The sequence below is a fragment of the Rana temporaria genome, chromosome 2 (assembly GCF_905171775.1).
Source record: "Rana temporaria chromosome 2, aRanTem1.1, whole genome shotgun sequence".
NCBI classification, from domain to species: domain Eukaryota; kingdom Metazoa; phylum Chordata; class Amphibia; order Anura; family Ranidae; genus Rana; species Rana temporaria.
The window spans coordinates 135,615,788-135,632,386 of record NC_053490.1 but is presented as its reverse complement, the minus strand read 5'-3'; the positions used below and the strand labels follow the sequence as shown (position 1 = coordinate 135,632,386).

General features: G+C 46.0%; 1 protein-coding gene across 1 annotated transcript in view; it reads left to right on the top strand.

The window, feature by feature from the left end:
- Nucleotides 1-2,538: 2,538 nt before the first annotated feature.
- The window catches only part of SPATS2 (spermatogenesis associated serine rich 2), a 136,906-nt gene continuing 122,845 nt past the window's right edge, over nucleotides 2,539-16,599 (top strand). The window contains exon 1 of the mRNA XM_040341151.1: nucleotides 2,539-2,673. The gene's annotated coding sequence lies outside the window, so the exon portion shown is untranslated. The remainder of the gene's footprint in view (nucleotides 2,674-16,599) is intronic.

Sequence of the window (16,599 nt, the reverse complement as noted above, 5' to 3'; positions counted from 1 at the left end):
AGCCTATGATGAGCATTTCAGTGAACTCTCCACATCGCCCCCTTTTCCCCATCTGTCTCTCCCCTCCCCCCGTCTGTCCCCCCTTCTCCCCATGTGTCTCCCCCTCCCCCTATCTGCCCCCCCCTCCTCCCCTGTCTCTCTCCTTTTGCCCAATCTGCCCCCCTTCTCCCCTATCTGTCCCCCCCTTCTCCACATCTGTCTCCCCCACCAATCCCCCATCTGTTCCCCCTCTCCTCCCCTTCTCCCCCATCTGTCTCCCCCTTCTCCACATCTGTCTCCCCTATCTGCCCCCCCTTCTCCCCAATCTGCCCCCCTCAATGCCCCCTTTTCCCCATTTGTCTCCCCCTCCTTCTCCCCATCTGTCTCTCCCCTGTTTCCCCCATCTTCCCCCCTTCTCCCCCACATGCCCCCCCTTTCTCCCCATCTGTCTCCCCCTCTTCCCTCTCTTACCTGAACTCTGCTCTCTATAGGCAGCACACACCTGAACTCTGCTCTCTATAGGCAGCGCACACCTGAACTCTGCATTCTATAGGCAGCGCACACCTGAACTCTGCATTCTATAGGCAGCGCACACCTGAACTCTGCATTCTATAGGCAGCGCACACCTGAACTCTGCATTCTATAGGCAGCGCACACCTGAACTCTGCATTCTATAGGCAGCGCACACCTGAACTCTGCTCTCCATAGGCAGCGCACACCTGAGCTCTGCTCTCCATAGGCAGCGCACACCTGAGCTCTGCTCTTCATAGGCAGCGCACACGTGAACTCTGCTCTCCATAGGCAGCGCACACCTGAACTCTGCTCTCCATAGGCAGCGCACACCTGAACTCTGCTCTCCATAGGCAGCGCACACCTGAACTCTGCTCTCCATAGGCAGCGCACACCAGAACTCTGCTCTCCATAGGCAGCGCACACCTGAACTCTGCTCTCCATAGGCAGCGCACACCTGAACTCTGCTCTCCATAGGCAGCGCACACCTGAACTCTGCTCCCCATAGGCAGCGCACACCAGAACTCTGCACTCTATAGGCAGCGCACACCAGAATTCTGCATTCTATAGGTAGCACACACCTGAACTCTGCACGCTATAGGCATCACACTCCTGAATTCTGCACTCTATAGGAACTCTGCTCTCTATGCACAGCGCACGCCTTCTTTCTGCACTCTCGCAACACACATCTAAACTCTGTACTTTATATGCAGGGTACACCAGACCGCGGCACTCTATACGCAGCATACATCTGAACTCTGCACTCACATGTGTGTTTGAGCTTTGGGGTGCACACCCTAATGCAACAGGCTGCGCACGCCTATGTGATTGCAGGTGTCAGCGGATGAACATCCTCTGACACCCATAATCGTCCGCCTCCGCAAAGATCCGATTTTTCGGACGGAAGAAAATCCTATTTTTCGTCCGTCTGGCGGATCAGATGAACACGGACATACGATCCGTGTTCATCCGATCCCCCTTAGGGAAGAGCGGAGGAAAGACAGGGCGGTCCCTGCACAGTGTGCAGGGACCACCCTGTCAGCCGACGGCTCAGCGGGGATTTTACGGAGGATCCCCGCTGAGCTTTTACGGACACACGGAGCGGATCATTACTGATCCGCCCGTGTGAAAGGGCCCTAATGCTGCCATGTCTGGTGTCAGGAAAGCTCTATTTGTGGGGAAAAAAGGACACCAATTTGTTTGGGCATCACGTCGCACGAACGCGCAATTGTCAGTTAAAGCGACACAGTGCCGAATCGCAAAAAGTGGCCCGGTCTTTGACCACCAAAATGGTCCGGGGCTGAAAGTAATGCATGCACTATTTTTTAAAACGCACTGCAACCGGATCGCATGGTACAAAAGAAGCATGCGATCCAGTGTGGGAAAACGCAATGCGTTTGGGGTGTCGTTAACTCTCTAATGACACCCACTGGAGATCGTGTTTTGCATGCAGCCTGAATCGCACAGTGCATTTGTGCGTCATTCATGTGTGGGCATGGTGTTAACCGGCTCTCCAATTTTATACGTGTTTTTGGATGCGCTGAGCATGTGGGTTTTAGCGTGGTAAAAGCATGCAGATGTGAAGGGGCCCTACACGGGACAGTTGGGCACTATGAACACATATGGGAAGGTTTTCATGGACAGACCCCCTTTAAGAATTTTTTAGCTTTTCATCTGAAATATTTGTAACTCAGAGCACACTGTTATTATTTGAACGGATCTCCAGACGTGGCTCTGCGATGACCAGGATGAGCTCATATTTCCATTCATATAAAGGAAACGCTCCAATCCCCTCGTTGTGTTTCCTCCCAACATCGGACGGTCCACTAGCAGACTTCGGCTCTCTCCGTCGTTTCTCGGAGATCTTCGGTAATTTCCGGACGCGCCGTCCAATCCGATCCTTCCTTTCACAGCCGATTGGCGACCTGGCTTCTTTTTTTTTTTTTTTGTTCTCGTGAGGGACCACGCCCCCAGTGCGCGCATTGGAATGCGGCTCTTCTGTTGGTCGGAGCCGTTGCGTCCGCCCCGGGCTGAAGCGTAGCTCCTCCCCTATTGTGAGGATTCTCCACCTTCTGCCGCTCGAGAAGACACGGCACCGGAGACACGGGAGGTCGGTTTCGGAGCAGTTCGGTCACGCAGGCGCCTCAGGAAGGGGACGAGGGGCCGTGTTCGGGCGCTGGAAGGGTAATAAAGCTGCACGGGGGATATTTACAATTCAGCATCTTCCAGCCCGCTCCCTCCTCACCCATTAATCACGGTGTTCCAGTGCTGTGCCAGCAGGGCCGCCCCTCAGCAGCTTGGTGGGCACGGAGGTGTAAGGCCCTCTCTTCTCCTAGGCCCTAGGGCTGTGTACTGTACAGGGAGCCTGGAGGATGCTGCAGGGCTCAGCTTCACCCACACAGGGCTGCCTGCCAGTGTCTGCACCCTACAGATGCCCAGGGGTCTTCTTATCCTCTGCCATGCATTACTCTTCATATGAGGTGTGACTGGGCCCTTCCAATCACACAGGTCATTATTGAAGTGTTTGGAAGGCTCAAGGATTATTCTCTTCATGCATTCTATGCACCATACTTACCTGAGCCCCATCGCGATCCAGCAGTGTGCATGAGAGCCTCGTCTCTCCCTCCTCATTGGCTGAGGCAGCAGCAGTGACCGTACTGTCACAGCCAATGAGGAGGGAGTGGGGGCGGGTGTGAATGGACAGTGGGCAGGAACCTGGAGTGTCAGCGGGGGACCCAGAAGAAGCGTATCGGGGGGGCTGCTCTGTGCACAAGTATTGTATGTGTGACGTGTTTATTATAAAGAAAAACAAAAGTCTTTATCACTTTAATGGCTGGGAATAAATACCCTCGCACTACAAGGGTTAAATCAGAAGTCATGTCTTAAATGCGCCTTCACGTCTGTGCGTTGTAAAATGTGATACGCGGTTTTGAAAACGTGTGTTGCGTTTAAAATACAACACAATGCAGAATGTGTTTTACATGTGTCTGTCCTCCCTGGTCACCTGGGAAGAATGGATGTGACTCGGATAATGCACTTTAAAACAATAACGCAGTGCGTATTTGGTGGATTTCCATTGATTTTTAAGGAGGGTTCCTTTCCATTGATTAAGGATGAGCTCCGGCGTGTTCGCAGAGCCCGCCAGGAAGTCGGCACTGCGCAGCGCTAATTGCAGGCAGTGAGACATTGTCCCGATGCGTGGCTGCAGAGATTGGGAAATGTCTCACTGCCTGTGATTAGCGCTTCGCAGCGCCGACTTCCTGGCGGGCTCTGCACGTGGGCTCTGCCAACACGCCGGAGCTCATCCTTAATGATGATGGAAAGTCCATTTCCATTGATGAAAATATAAGGTGTGTTTTTGTTGCATTTTTTTTCACACAAAATACTGAACATGCAGCAAGCAGGACTTTAAGAGTGTAATGCATTATACAAAAACAGTTCTTCACATCTGTAAACTGTGTATGATTTAAAGAATTAGGGGAAGATCCACAGAGAGAGTACGCCGGCGTATAGTTAAACCTGCTATGTTAAGTATGGCAGTCGTCCGTGAATCGTGATGGACGTAATTTACGTCCACGTCAAAACAATGACGTCCTTGCGACGTCATTTAGCGCAATGCACGGTGGGAAATTTAGGGACGGCGCATGCGCAGTTCGGTGCGGGGACGGGCTTCATTTAAATGAAACACGCCCCCTACTCGCCGATTTGAATTAGGCGCCGTTACGCCGTGAGAGATAGACTACGCCGCCGTAACTTACGGCGCAAAATCTTTATGGATTCGAACCAAACTGAAGTAAGGTACAGCGGCGTATCTCAGATATGGTGCGCTGGGGCAGATCTTTGTGGATCTGCCCCTTAGTTACCCCAACCCTTCGTATTCCTGATATGTGTCTGCTGTACCATGTTACTTGTATGAGAAAGTCTCCTGTTCTCTTTTGTATTGCTTCCTTTATGTGAAATCCCTGGTGTTCCTGCTAGTTCCTCTGCTTTCCTATTTTTAAAAAAACTGACCACACTAAGCAGGAGAGCACATCCCGGTCAGTTTTCTTTACTGAGAACTCAACCCGTTCTCCAATGATTAGAATTCTGCTGACTTCTCTCCTCACCCCACTCAGTCTTTTTAAATGGGAAGATAAGATCACTGTACAGTATTGTTGCTTATGCTCCCCCTAGCTCTTAGGCTGGGTTCACAAGGAGTGGATCCATTGGACGGACTCTGCTAGCTCAATGGGGAATTGATCTGTTGACTCCCCCCCCCCCCCCCCCCCCGCTAAGCAGGCGGATGATAGGTCCGTCTCCGCTCACTGTGCAGGGGCGGACCTGTCAGAGCCTCGCTCTCCTCTATGGGAAGATCGGATGAAAACGGACAGCCTGAGTGTTTTTGTTTTCATCCGATCCGCTGGATGGATGGCGAACGTATCGCCATCCGTCTGTTTTGACTGGATCTTATCGGATTGGCAGGCGGGGGTGTCAGCGGACACATCTCCAATGGCGCCCGGCTGCCCATAGAAGTCAATAGGTGGCTTGCAAAGTTCCGCCTGAAAAATGGACAAGCGGGTTGATCATGTGAAAGGGGCCGTCTACAGCTGAGAACAGAGGAAATGTGATCACAAAAAATAGTGGAGAAAAAAAGGGATTTAAAATGTTTTTGTGTGTTTTTTTATTTTTTTATATAAAATATATATTTTATTTTTTTGCCTTTTCATTTCTTTTTTCAAACTGAATAGGTTGTTTTACAAGGCAATGGTTTACACATACTTTATGGGGGGGCTGGGAAGGGGCATTTTGGCACGGCACAGGTGTGAACATGCCCTAATTTGTTTCCCATAACTGTAAAGCTGGCTACACATTATACAATTTGTATTGTTCAATTTCCTGTAGATTTGCCTTCAACTATGTAGCGCAAGGGCCTGCCTGATTGAATACAATCTAAAGGGAGTGAGGTTTTACCTCATATTATATAGTTTTGGAAAATTGCATGTTTGGCCAGCTTTACATTCAAAGCATGCCATGAATGATACATTTCCAGTGTGCTTGTAGTTGAATTTCAGTCAAAAAATGAAGTCCTGCTAGATCACTTCAGTCTGGCCGCTTCATGGAGGTATCGCTATGTAAAACATGAAAAATAACTGTCTATACTGTTAAAAATCCAGTAATACTGTCTCGCCCTGCTCTGCACATGCTCAGTTGCTCTCCATTTTTAGGCACTGCCGAGTTTGTAGAGGCCGATCTGCTGTCAGCCATAAACAAAATTAAACCTTCCTATGCTTTACAGCCAAGGAAGCTGCTTCTGTTTGATCTGCAACAGCTATGACACCAGCCATTTGATGGTTTGGTTGAGGACACAAGTATTCCCGGCATGCTGGGAATGTTAATTTTTTTTTTTTAAAAACAGTTAAATTGATGAGTTTAGTTCTGCTTTATGATTTACTACTGTTTAGAGGCTGGCAGGCTCCAGCAAGAAGAAACGGGAGCAATACTGGAGGCAATTTACAGCACACACTCATTTTGGAAGCACAATTATTAATGTGGACTGTATGTTCCTTGCTAAACCACATAATTTTTTTAATCAAGTTGTCATGGGTAAAGTTTCTGCTTTAAAGTGTTACTAGAATAGTTCCTCCACCCCCCCCCCCCCTGCAGTGCCCACAGCTTATAAATCTTCAAGTGCTGATTGTTCAGGTAGGAGGAGATTTCCACTACAGCTGTGTCCTCATGCTGTTATGGGAGGCGGATCATCCATCAATCAAGATGTGACATCCCGCCCACTATGTTCTTTTTTTAGTTACTGTTCATGGAGTGGGGAGGGACTGGGCTGTCATTTAGGATCTGTATACATGCCCACATGTGTGATGTCAATATCATGTGACCTGAAAAAAATCAGCTCAACTGAGCATGTGCAGCTTTACTACTCTGTGTATTATCTGGCCTTGCCAAGAGAGACCCTGCAGGAGGGGGAGGATCTGTCCATACAGGATAAAACAGCCTTTTTACAAAATGCAGAGGACTAAACCTTTAAGTTCCACAGTGAGTATAACAAGCATGCTATTCTGCACATAGACAGATTTTACTGTTGTGGGTTTAGTAACACTAAGTAAACTTGCAGCCAAACTGTCAAACCATCAACTGGTTGGTGTCACATGGGCAGCACCATGGCAACTGCAGTTTAAACGGTATCTAAGATGTATGCTTCCTTGGCTGTAAAGGAAGGAGGGTTTATTTCTGGTTTAGGTCTAGGGGGGTGCACGGGTTATGGATTATGTGCTCCAGTGGGCTACTTCTGTCTGTCCAACCGGGTCACTGCAGCCTCCTCTCTAAACCGCCCCTAGTTGTACGCTTGCCTTCTTCATACATTGCAAGGTTAAATATGTCCATTCCTTCAGGCACAGAGCGCTCCATTGGAAGCCGTGGACTGTGATGGTTCACACTAAAGAGGGTTATTAGTGACGATCCCTCCTCAGTGTGTGTGTGTGTGTGTGTGTGTGTGTGTGTGTGTAGCTACACCCCTCTACAGGGTGACCACGCTGCAGGCATTCACTGTTGTCCAAACAGTGTTGTCAGCCTGTGGAAGGAAGAAGGCCATGGACTGCCTTTGCATTGTCCAAACAGTGTTGTCAGCCTGTGGAAGGAAGAAGGCCATGGACTGCCTTTGCATTGTCCAAACAGTGTTGTCAGCCTGTGGAAGGAAGAAGGCCATGGACTGCCTTTGCATTGTCCAAACAGTGTTGTCAGCCCGTGGAAGAAGGCCATGGACTGGCTTTTTCTTGAGTACTAGCAAGTGTACCTTTTTGTTAAACGGCTGAATATGAAAGGGCTTGTTGTAGCCATGGTGACGTGCTTTGGTACCCTCAGCGGGTTGCTTTTTGAAAAGGTAACTGATGCACTTTTATTTGCATCAGAAGTTTTGCCAGATAAATGCACAGCAGCATTTTTTTTTTTTTTTTAATCATGCCTGTAGTACACGAGAGAAAAGCAAAACTGGAAAGGACTATTGGAGCAACCTGCTTTATTGTTGTAGTAGGTGCACTGAAGGGAGAGATCTGGATTAGATGTTGCACTGACATGAAGATTGCTGAGAGGCAAGACTATGTGATGTCACATAATATTCAGTAGATGATTGTGATGTGTGTCTGCTATGTAGACCTGGATGTGAGATGTGCATGAGTTGCATAAAATTAGTCTTTTTTTTTCATTTGCAGGAAGCGCTGTAGAGTTTTCTGGGCAATTATTCTTCTGGATTCTGCTATAAATGCCTATTTGCCAAGTGTCTGGTTTTCAAAGTACACACTTGTTTTGGTGTCCCTGGAAATGCTCCTAGTGTATTTGAAACGGACAATTCCACTCTTACCATGGCTTCTTAAAGTGGAGTTTCACCCACATTTTTAACTCCTAACTAGGGTTGTCCCGATACCACTTTTTTAAGACCGAGTACAAGTACCGTTACTTTTTTTCAAGTACTCGCCGATACCGATACTTTTTTTTTAATGTCATGTGACGCACTGCAAGATGGCACTGATAGGTGGCTTGCACTGAAAGATGGCACTGATAGGTGCCATCCACTGAAAGATGGCACTGATAGGTGGCACGCACTGATATTACGCACTGAAAGATGGCACTGATGGGTGGCACGCACTGATGGCTTGCACTGAAAGATGGCACTGATAGATGGCACGCACTGAAAGATGGCACTGATAGATGGCACACACTGATGGCTGGCAGTGGTACTGATGGATGGGCACTGACGGATAGCTGGTTCTGATGGATGGGCACCAACAGATGGCTGGCACATATGGGCAGGCACTGAACTAAATTGCATGAAAGGAACTTAAACTTTTTTTTCTATGCTGCCCATCTTGCTACACCCTGCACTTGACCACATAAAAGCAGCAGCGGACATCTTGTTACACCTAGCCCACACTATATGGGATGGGTGTAACAAGATGTCCGCTGCTGGCTTAATGTGACAGAGTGCAGGGTGTACCAAGATGGAGGTCAGGACACTGACAGTACAGCGGCAACACGGAGCGTCACTTTAGTTGCCGAGTGTGACGGCTCTGGTCTGGTCACCAGTGGATGATGGCTGCGGCTGTCCCCTTCCCCCGCCAGCTTACCTGCTAGCTCGCTCTGCCGGCGGACTCCGCCCACGGACTTCCTGCTGCTCGCCACCTCTTCCCTCCCCTTACAGGTATCGGATTAGGCATCGGCAGCATTTGCGCGAGTACAAGTACTCGCACAAATGCTCGGTATCGGGGTAAACCCTACTCCTAACCATGCAGCATTAATGTGCATCCTTAAAATGAATTGATTTTTTTTTTTTTTTTAATGTTAACTTACCTATATCTATTTTCACTTCCTCTTCTAGGGGGGCCGTGGCTGTAGATGTAACTTCTGGTTTTGCATTGGATCCTGGGAGATCTTGGTTAGCTTGGCATGACGTCTATGAAAATTCTTGGCCTGCTTGGCATTGCACGGCTCCAGTAACATTTAGTATTGGCGTTTATGGAAAATCTTGGTCAGCTTGGCATGGCTGTGCCAAGCTGACCAAAATAGCACCGCACTGGGCATGCTGGGTAGCCAGCATGCATGGAATCCAGGAAGGACACTGTGGCTGGAGATGGCCGCACTGTGCAGGAACTTCACAAATTAAGAAAATTATGCTGCACAAATAGAAAACTGGGCATGGTTTACACAGGGCTGTGGAGTCGGAGTCGGAGTCGGGGGAAATTTTGGGTACCTGGAGTCGGAGTCGGCAAACAATGCACCGACTCCGACTCCTACTAAATTTAGATTGGAATTAAAAAAAAAATTCCAACAGGAGTTTTATAAAGCACTAAAATAAGTTGAAAAGTATGATCGCTCATCAAAACTTACTGTTGAAGAAGCCATCCTTGTTTATCCAGAGATCGTCAGTGATGTGGCCAGAATAGTTACTGCAATGCCACCCACCCAAGTCAGTGTCGAAAGATTATTTTCAGCCCTAAAAATAATAAAGTCTGACTTAAGAGCCTCTATGAAAGAGGATCTGGCAGAGGCAATTCTCTTCCTTAGAACTCTACATTGAATTGATTTGCATTTGCTAAGCCTAGAACTACATTTCAAGATTAATATAAACCATTTCTAGGTTTTACAGATTTTGGTTTTGGTTCATTATAGATAAGCTTTGTTTTTGTTCTAAAACAACCAAATAATGTGGTTTGTATTTTTGAACTGGTAAAGATCCTGTTCCTGATGTTTATGCCTGCTGCTACTATCCAGCCACTTGATTGATTAATATTTTTTTTTTATAAAACTTTGTTTTCATTGTGTTTGTCTTTTGCTTAAACTGTGCAATACAGTAGACTGTTGGCTTCCCAGCCAGTAGTCCTGTGGTAGGCAGGGCCATCTTTTCCATTGGGCACGCTGGGAAGTTGCCCGGAGGCCCCGCTTGCCTGGGGGGCCCCACCGGCTGCCCAGCAACCCCAGTAAAAAATTATGGAGAGTGACGGGTTAGAACTGCCCATGCCCAGTTCGCGGAAATCACAGAGAAGATCCGGTCCTCCACGAGTGCGGGGGGGTTGCTGATGTAAGGGGGGAGTGAATGCAAAAATGTAAGGGGGCACTGATATAAAGGTTCCCCCTCCTATATTAGTGACTCCCCTTACCTCAGTGTAAGGAAGGTGGTCTCTGGTCACCAGAGTACCCCCCACATCAGAGTCTGCAGGATTCCCCCTTACAATGCAAGGGGGAACTCAGTCTGCGGACCCTGATGTAAGTGGGAAAGAGAAAGCAGTGGACTCTGATATAAGGTTGTCTCTGGTCACCATAGCACCTCTCCACATCAGAGTTCCCCCCTTAGATCATGATCTGCAGCGTTCCCCTTTACATAAGAGTTCCCTTTCACTGTAAGGGGGAATCCTGCAGACTCTGATGTAAGAGGAAACTCTGTGCTGGCTGGGTTATAGTAACCTGACCTTTATGTCAATGAAGACTTTTTTTTTTTACTTTTGTTTAACTTAAACACATTTCTAATAGCACTAGCTATATGTTTATAGTTTAAATACTGACATTTGCATTGTTGGGCACTGAAAACTGTAATTTTAGGTACTTTTTTTGCAGTGGCAGTAAAAAATGTGGTTCTGCCAGTAAATGTTATGATTTTTGTCAGTAAATTCTAGTGTGTGATTGTGTAGACAGGGCCCCAGTGCACTGTATTGCCCGGGGGCCTATAATGCTCTTAAGATGACACTGGTGGTAGCTTGCGTTTCTTTCCCTCAAGGAATGTATAAAATACATTCGCATATTAATACAGAGGAGTCGGAGTCGAGGAGTCGGAGTCGGAAGTACATAAAACTGAGGAGTCGGAGTCGGAACATTTATCTACCGACTCCACAGCCCTGGGTTTACAGCAGGGCTCGACAAATCCCGGTCGCCATGGCGACTAGAAATAGTGTCCTGGCGACTTGGCTTGGAAGGTGGGCTGACGCCATCTGGTGGTGAGCCGTTGGTATTACAAGTTATTACCACCAGATGTGAGCTGGCGCCATCTGGTGGTGGCCGTTGGTATTACAAGTTAAGCATTACAAGTTAAACAGCAATTCTAATGTAATTTTTCACTATTTTTCAATGCCATCTTCTTCGCTCTAATTAGAACCCCCAAACATTTTATATATAATTTTGTACGCAGAAATAAGTTATTATCAGCGCAACACACCTATTTTCTCACTATTATTGGTTTTGTACACCCTTTTTGTGTCTGCAGCGGTATTATTTAGTTTTTTATTTCTATTTTTTCTTTGATTAATTAGTATTAGTAGCGCTGTAGTACCATATTCATTTATATATATATATATATATATATATATATATATATATATATATTTATCCTAACACCCTAGAGAATAAAATGGCATTCGTTGCAATACTTTCTGTCACGCCGTATTTGCGCAGCGGTCTTACAAGCGTACTTTTTTTGGGAAAAAAATACACTTTTTTAAATTAAAAAATAAGACGATAGTAAAGTTATCCCCATTTTTTTTTTTAATACTATGAAAGATAATGTTACGCCGAGTAAATTCATACCCAATATGTCACGCTTTAAAATTGCGTCCGCTCGTGGAATGCCGACAAACTTTTACCCTTTTAAAATCTTCATAGGCGACGTTTAAAAAAAATATACAGGTTGCATGTTTTGAGTTACAGAGGAGGTCTAGGGCTAGAATTAGGTCCCTAGAATAAGGTCCCTTATCTCACACACTCATACTAGGTCCAGTTTAGGCAGGAGTCATTTAACCTTTTGGAGCACCTGGAGGAATCGCAGGCACAGGAAAGACGCGCAAACTTCTGACTGCATTGAACCAATATTATTATATTATATAGCCCTCAGATATGGGCTTTTGGAACTAGAGTCTCCTTAAAGCGGTGGTTCCCCTAAAAATAAAATGTTGACATCGCATTTAGCAAATAAATTACAGTTAGAATCGGCTTGTTTTATTTAAAAAATACCTCCGTACGTATCGTTTCCATTATTCGGTCCCACCGCCACTTCCGGGTACGATGCAGGCGGTGGGCGTTCCTAATTGATTGACAGGCATCCGAACGACGCATCCATCGCGTCACGAGATGCCGAAAAAAGCCAAACGTCGGTGCGGCTCTATACGGCGCATGCGCACCGACGTTCGGCTTTTTTCGGCATCTCGTGACGCGATGGATGCGTCGTTCGGATGCCTGTCAATCAATTAGGAACGCCCACCGCCTGCATCGTACCCGGAAGTGGTGGTGGGACCGAATAATGGAAACGATACGTACGGAGGTATTTTTTAAATAAAACAAGCCGATTCTAACTGTAATTTATTTGCTAAATGCGATGTCAACATTTTATTTTTAGGGGAACCACCGCTTTAAATGGGAACGCTAGCATTGACTTCTGTCCCCTTTTACCCAAATGAAATGTTTATCATTCCCCCCCACACACAAATAGAGCTTTCTAATGGTGGTATTTGATCACCTCTGCGCAAATGACTGGCAGGGAAGGGGTTAACACTAGGGGCGATCGAGGGGTTAATGTGTTCCCTAGGGAGTAATTATTACTGTGGGGGGGGGAGGGGACTGACTGGGGGAGGTGACCGTTGGTTGTCCCTATGTACAAGGAACACCCCATCGGCCGCCTCTCCCTGACAGGACCTGGATCTATGTGTTTACACACACATATCCACGGTCCTGCTCAGTTACTGGGCAATCGCGGGTGCCCGGCAGCCATCGCAGCCGCCGGGTACACGCATCGGGTCCCCGGTGCACGCCCCCTTTTGACTTGTGAAGGCGCACCGTCATCTGCCCAGAACGAGTCTTCCTCCCGCTGTCATTTGGCGGGGGACAGGAGGTTAAACTATGGAAAAGGTTCTTTACAGTTAGAGCAGTAAGAATGTGGAACTCGCTTCCACAGTTGGTGGTGTCAGCAGAAACTGTAGATAAAGTAAAAAAAATTAGGTGTGTGCTTTTTAAGCAAACTCAATGTACAGGGATATGGGAAATGGTAGTGACATATGCAGTTTAGATACACCAATGTATGGCATTTTAAGTGTGACTGGATGTATATTAAAATTTCAGACACGGTGCAAGTACTCTCTCTCTATATATCTATAATCTAGTAACGGCGTGCGTTTTCCCATGCAAGTGTTGATGGTGAGTTTGATCTTTAAATGACCCATTTATGTACCAGCCTGTAATACTCCTTCCTTTCCAGGCTATATGTTTTCCTTTCTAGTGCTGTCAGTTATAATTCTGCAGCTCCGTCTCCCCTGTGTCAGTGAGCGACGGGGAGGGGGTTGGGGGAGGAATGCCGACAACCGCTGGACCAGTGTTAATTTTGACGTCAAATTTCAATTTGGTTCTAGTCTTTTGACTAAAATGCCACTGTAGTTTTGGTTGTATTTTTACATAGTTACATAGTTAGTCAGGTTGAAAAAACACAAGTCCATCCAGTTCAACCACAAAAAATAAAAAAACAAAATAAAAAACACAGTAAAATCCCATACACCCAACTCCATACCCACAGTTGATCCAGAGGAAGGCAAAAAACCCCAGCAGAGCATGATCCAATTTGCTACAGCAGGGGAAAAAATTCCTTCCTGATCCCCCGAGAGGCAATCGGATTTACCCTGGGTCAACTTTACCTACAAATCTTAGTACTCAGTTATATTCTGTACGTTTAGGAAAGAATCCAGGCCTTTCTTAAAGCAATCTACTGAGCTGGCCAGAACCACGTCTGGAGGGAGTCTGTTCCACATTTTCACAGCTCTTACTGTGAAAAAACCTTTCCGTATTTGGAGGTGAAATCTCTTTTCCTCTAGACGTAAAGAGTGCCCCCTTGTCCTCAGTGTTGACCGTAAAGTGATTAACTCAACACCAATTTCACTGTTTGGTCATTTTGGTCATCTGAATTTTATTTTTGCTTAGTTTTAGTTGCTGAAAACATGCAGCTGATGAAAACTGTGACAAAAATGTTTTTGTCTACGGAATTAACACTGCGCTGGGCTATGGGAACCAATAGGTGATGTCACTGCGCCCAGAATTCCCAGCCATTGTCGAGTGCTCCCTGACAGAACTGCAGGAGCCTGGCATTGCACCCGCAATCCACTGATGTCAGCTAAGGCTATGTGAACAGATTATTACAAATCATAAGACGGGAGTAGATTTAGGCTAGTCATAAGCGCATTGATTTCTCTCATTCAGTACGAACCCCAAATATGGGTGTAACATGATGTAAAAGGTGGAGTTAGCCTTTATTGCATTCCGAATAAAATCCCCAATACTTACCTCTCCAGTCTGGAGTCCCTGGCAGGCTGCGACCATCCTCATTGGCATGTACAGGAGTTCAGTCATCCCAGCACACACAATCTGTGCCGAAATGTAAACTGAGCTGTGCTTGTGCAACTTGGTGTACATTCTTAAGAAGGCTGTGAGCGGGCAGGTTGGTTTATTTTATTACAGAAAAGACGTGGCGTGATTCCTCTGCAATACAAATTCAGCCTACTTGCAGTCTTTAAAAAGGCGACTTTAGTTCCGCTTTAAGCAGGGAATTGGAGTGATTACAAACCCAGTGTTTCCTTTTTCCAGTGGTTAATTTACGCTTTCAAATTTTTAAATAAAGAAATAAAAAAAAAAATGTAAGTCACTCAGGGCCAGTTCACACCACATGCAGTCCAGTGCGTTTTTTTTATGCATCAAAAATGCATGGAAAGTAGGGTAGGTCATTTGCAATGGCATAGTTCACACCACTGTGGTCAGTTCTAGAAAAAAAAGTAGAACATGCTGCCTTTTTCGTGCACTGGAACGCATTAAAATGCATTAAAAACAAGTATAGTGCGGGGACAAATCTGGAAACTCATAAAAAAACACGTTAAAAACGCATCTGAAACGAATCTGGAGTGGGTTTTTTGTGGTGTAAACCGGCCCTCAATGTGGAATTCTTGTCTTGCACCAACTATACTTAGTGGTTGTAGTGAAGTGGTTGTAAACTCCATTCAATAAATCTGACCTTAGCACATATATCTGTGGTGTTTACTTATCTCTCTCCAAAGCTCTAAGTGCTGTGTCTTTCTGCTGCTTGGTTTCCCTGTTATCGGCAGAGTCACTTCTGACAAATTCTCTGACACAGGAGATAAAAGCAGCTGGAAATTTGTGTTGGGGAAGCAACTTAGAGATAGATGAACAGAAGAGAGCTTGTCTATTAAGACTGCAGCTTTTCGTTCCTCTTCTGGGGGGAGGGGGGGTGCCTTTCTTCCAATCCCCTCTCACACAGTGTATGCCCAGACTCCCCACCCACTGCTGAAACGGGAAGAAAGATTTGTAACATGATGTGCACATTCTAAAGAATATACAAAGATGAAGACAGCAGATATACATGTAAAACTTATGTAGGGAGATTTGTTTCATCTCTGTGTATGATCTGAGGCTGTTCACTTCACTGGGTATATGTGAGGGTTTAAACCCACATTATCCTATGTTAAAAAGGAAAATTGTGTACACTTTTTTTACCATTTTTTTTATTGGTTCAAGATTGTACGTTTTAACGAGCCGGGCCCTTTGATCCTTCCTGTATTCTATTGTAACTGTACTGTCTTCCCTAATGTTGTAAAGCGTTGCGCAAACTGTTGGCGCTATATAAATCCTGTATAATAATAATAATAATAATAATAATTATTATTATTATTATTATTATTATACTACAGGATTTATAAAGCGCCAACTGTTTGCACAGCGCTTTACAATTTAAAGGGGGGAATACAACTGCAACACTGTTCAATACAGAAGGAATTGGCGGGCCCTGCTCATGAAGTTTACAATCTAAAGGGAGAGGGAGGTGGTACAAAAGGTAATAGCTGCAGGGGATGATGTCATGGGGGGACAGGGTTGGGTAGGGAGTTCCAGAGGTTGGGAGAGGTTCTGAACAAATCCTAGAGGCAAGCATGGGAGGAGGAAACAAGGGAATTGAAGAGCAAAATGTCTTTAGAGGAGCATAGCGATATGGGCGATATGTGCAAATTGGTTGGGGTGCCGTGTTGTGGATGGGTTTGTACATTGTGGTTAGTAATTTGAATTGCATGTCTGGCTAGTGGAATCCAGTGAGGGGGCACGGAGTTGCAGATTCTGAGAACTGGAGGAAGTGCCAATGAACTACAAGTGCTGTGATCACTACATTCATTGGGAAGTCTGTCTGCCATGGTGGAAGGTTGGACTTGTAGTTTATTCATACACAGAGATTTTGCTTTGTAAGATGGAGCCATACACGGCTGCCCCCATTTCAGATCGGATAGTGTCTGTAGAGTGGAAGAACCTCCACACCCGGTTGTGGGGATTATTGGGTTGGCTGAGGAACTTTTACCATCAGCTGTAAATTCTCTCGCTTCCCGTTCACGTAGACAGATTGCTTTTTATTTCCACAGAGTGATGTCATAGCTGTCTGCTGGACATTGGAAATATAAGTAAATATTTCCCGACATGGGAAAACCCATAAGTCAGTTTACAGATTGGGCTATTTTCGGATCTCATGCAAATAAAAATTTGGTTTCTGCCGCCTTATAAAGACAGAAAGCCTCATACTAATATTTCTGTTGATAGTGTAAATATTTAGGA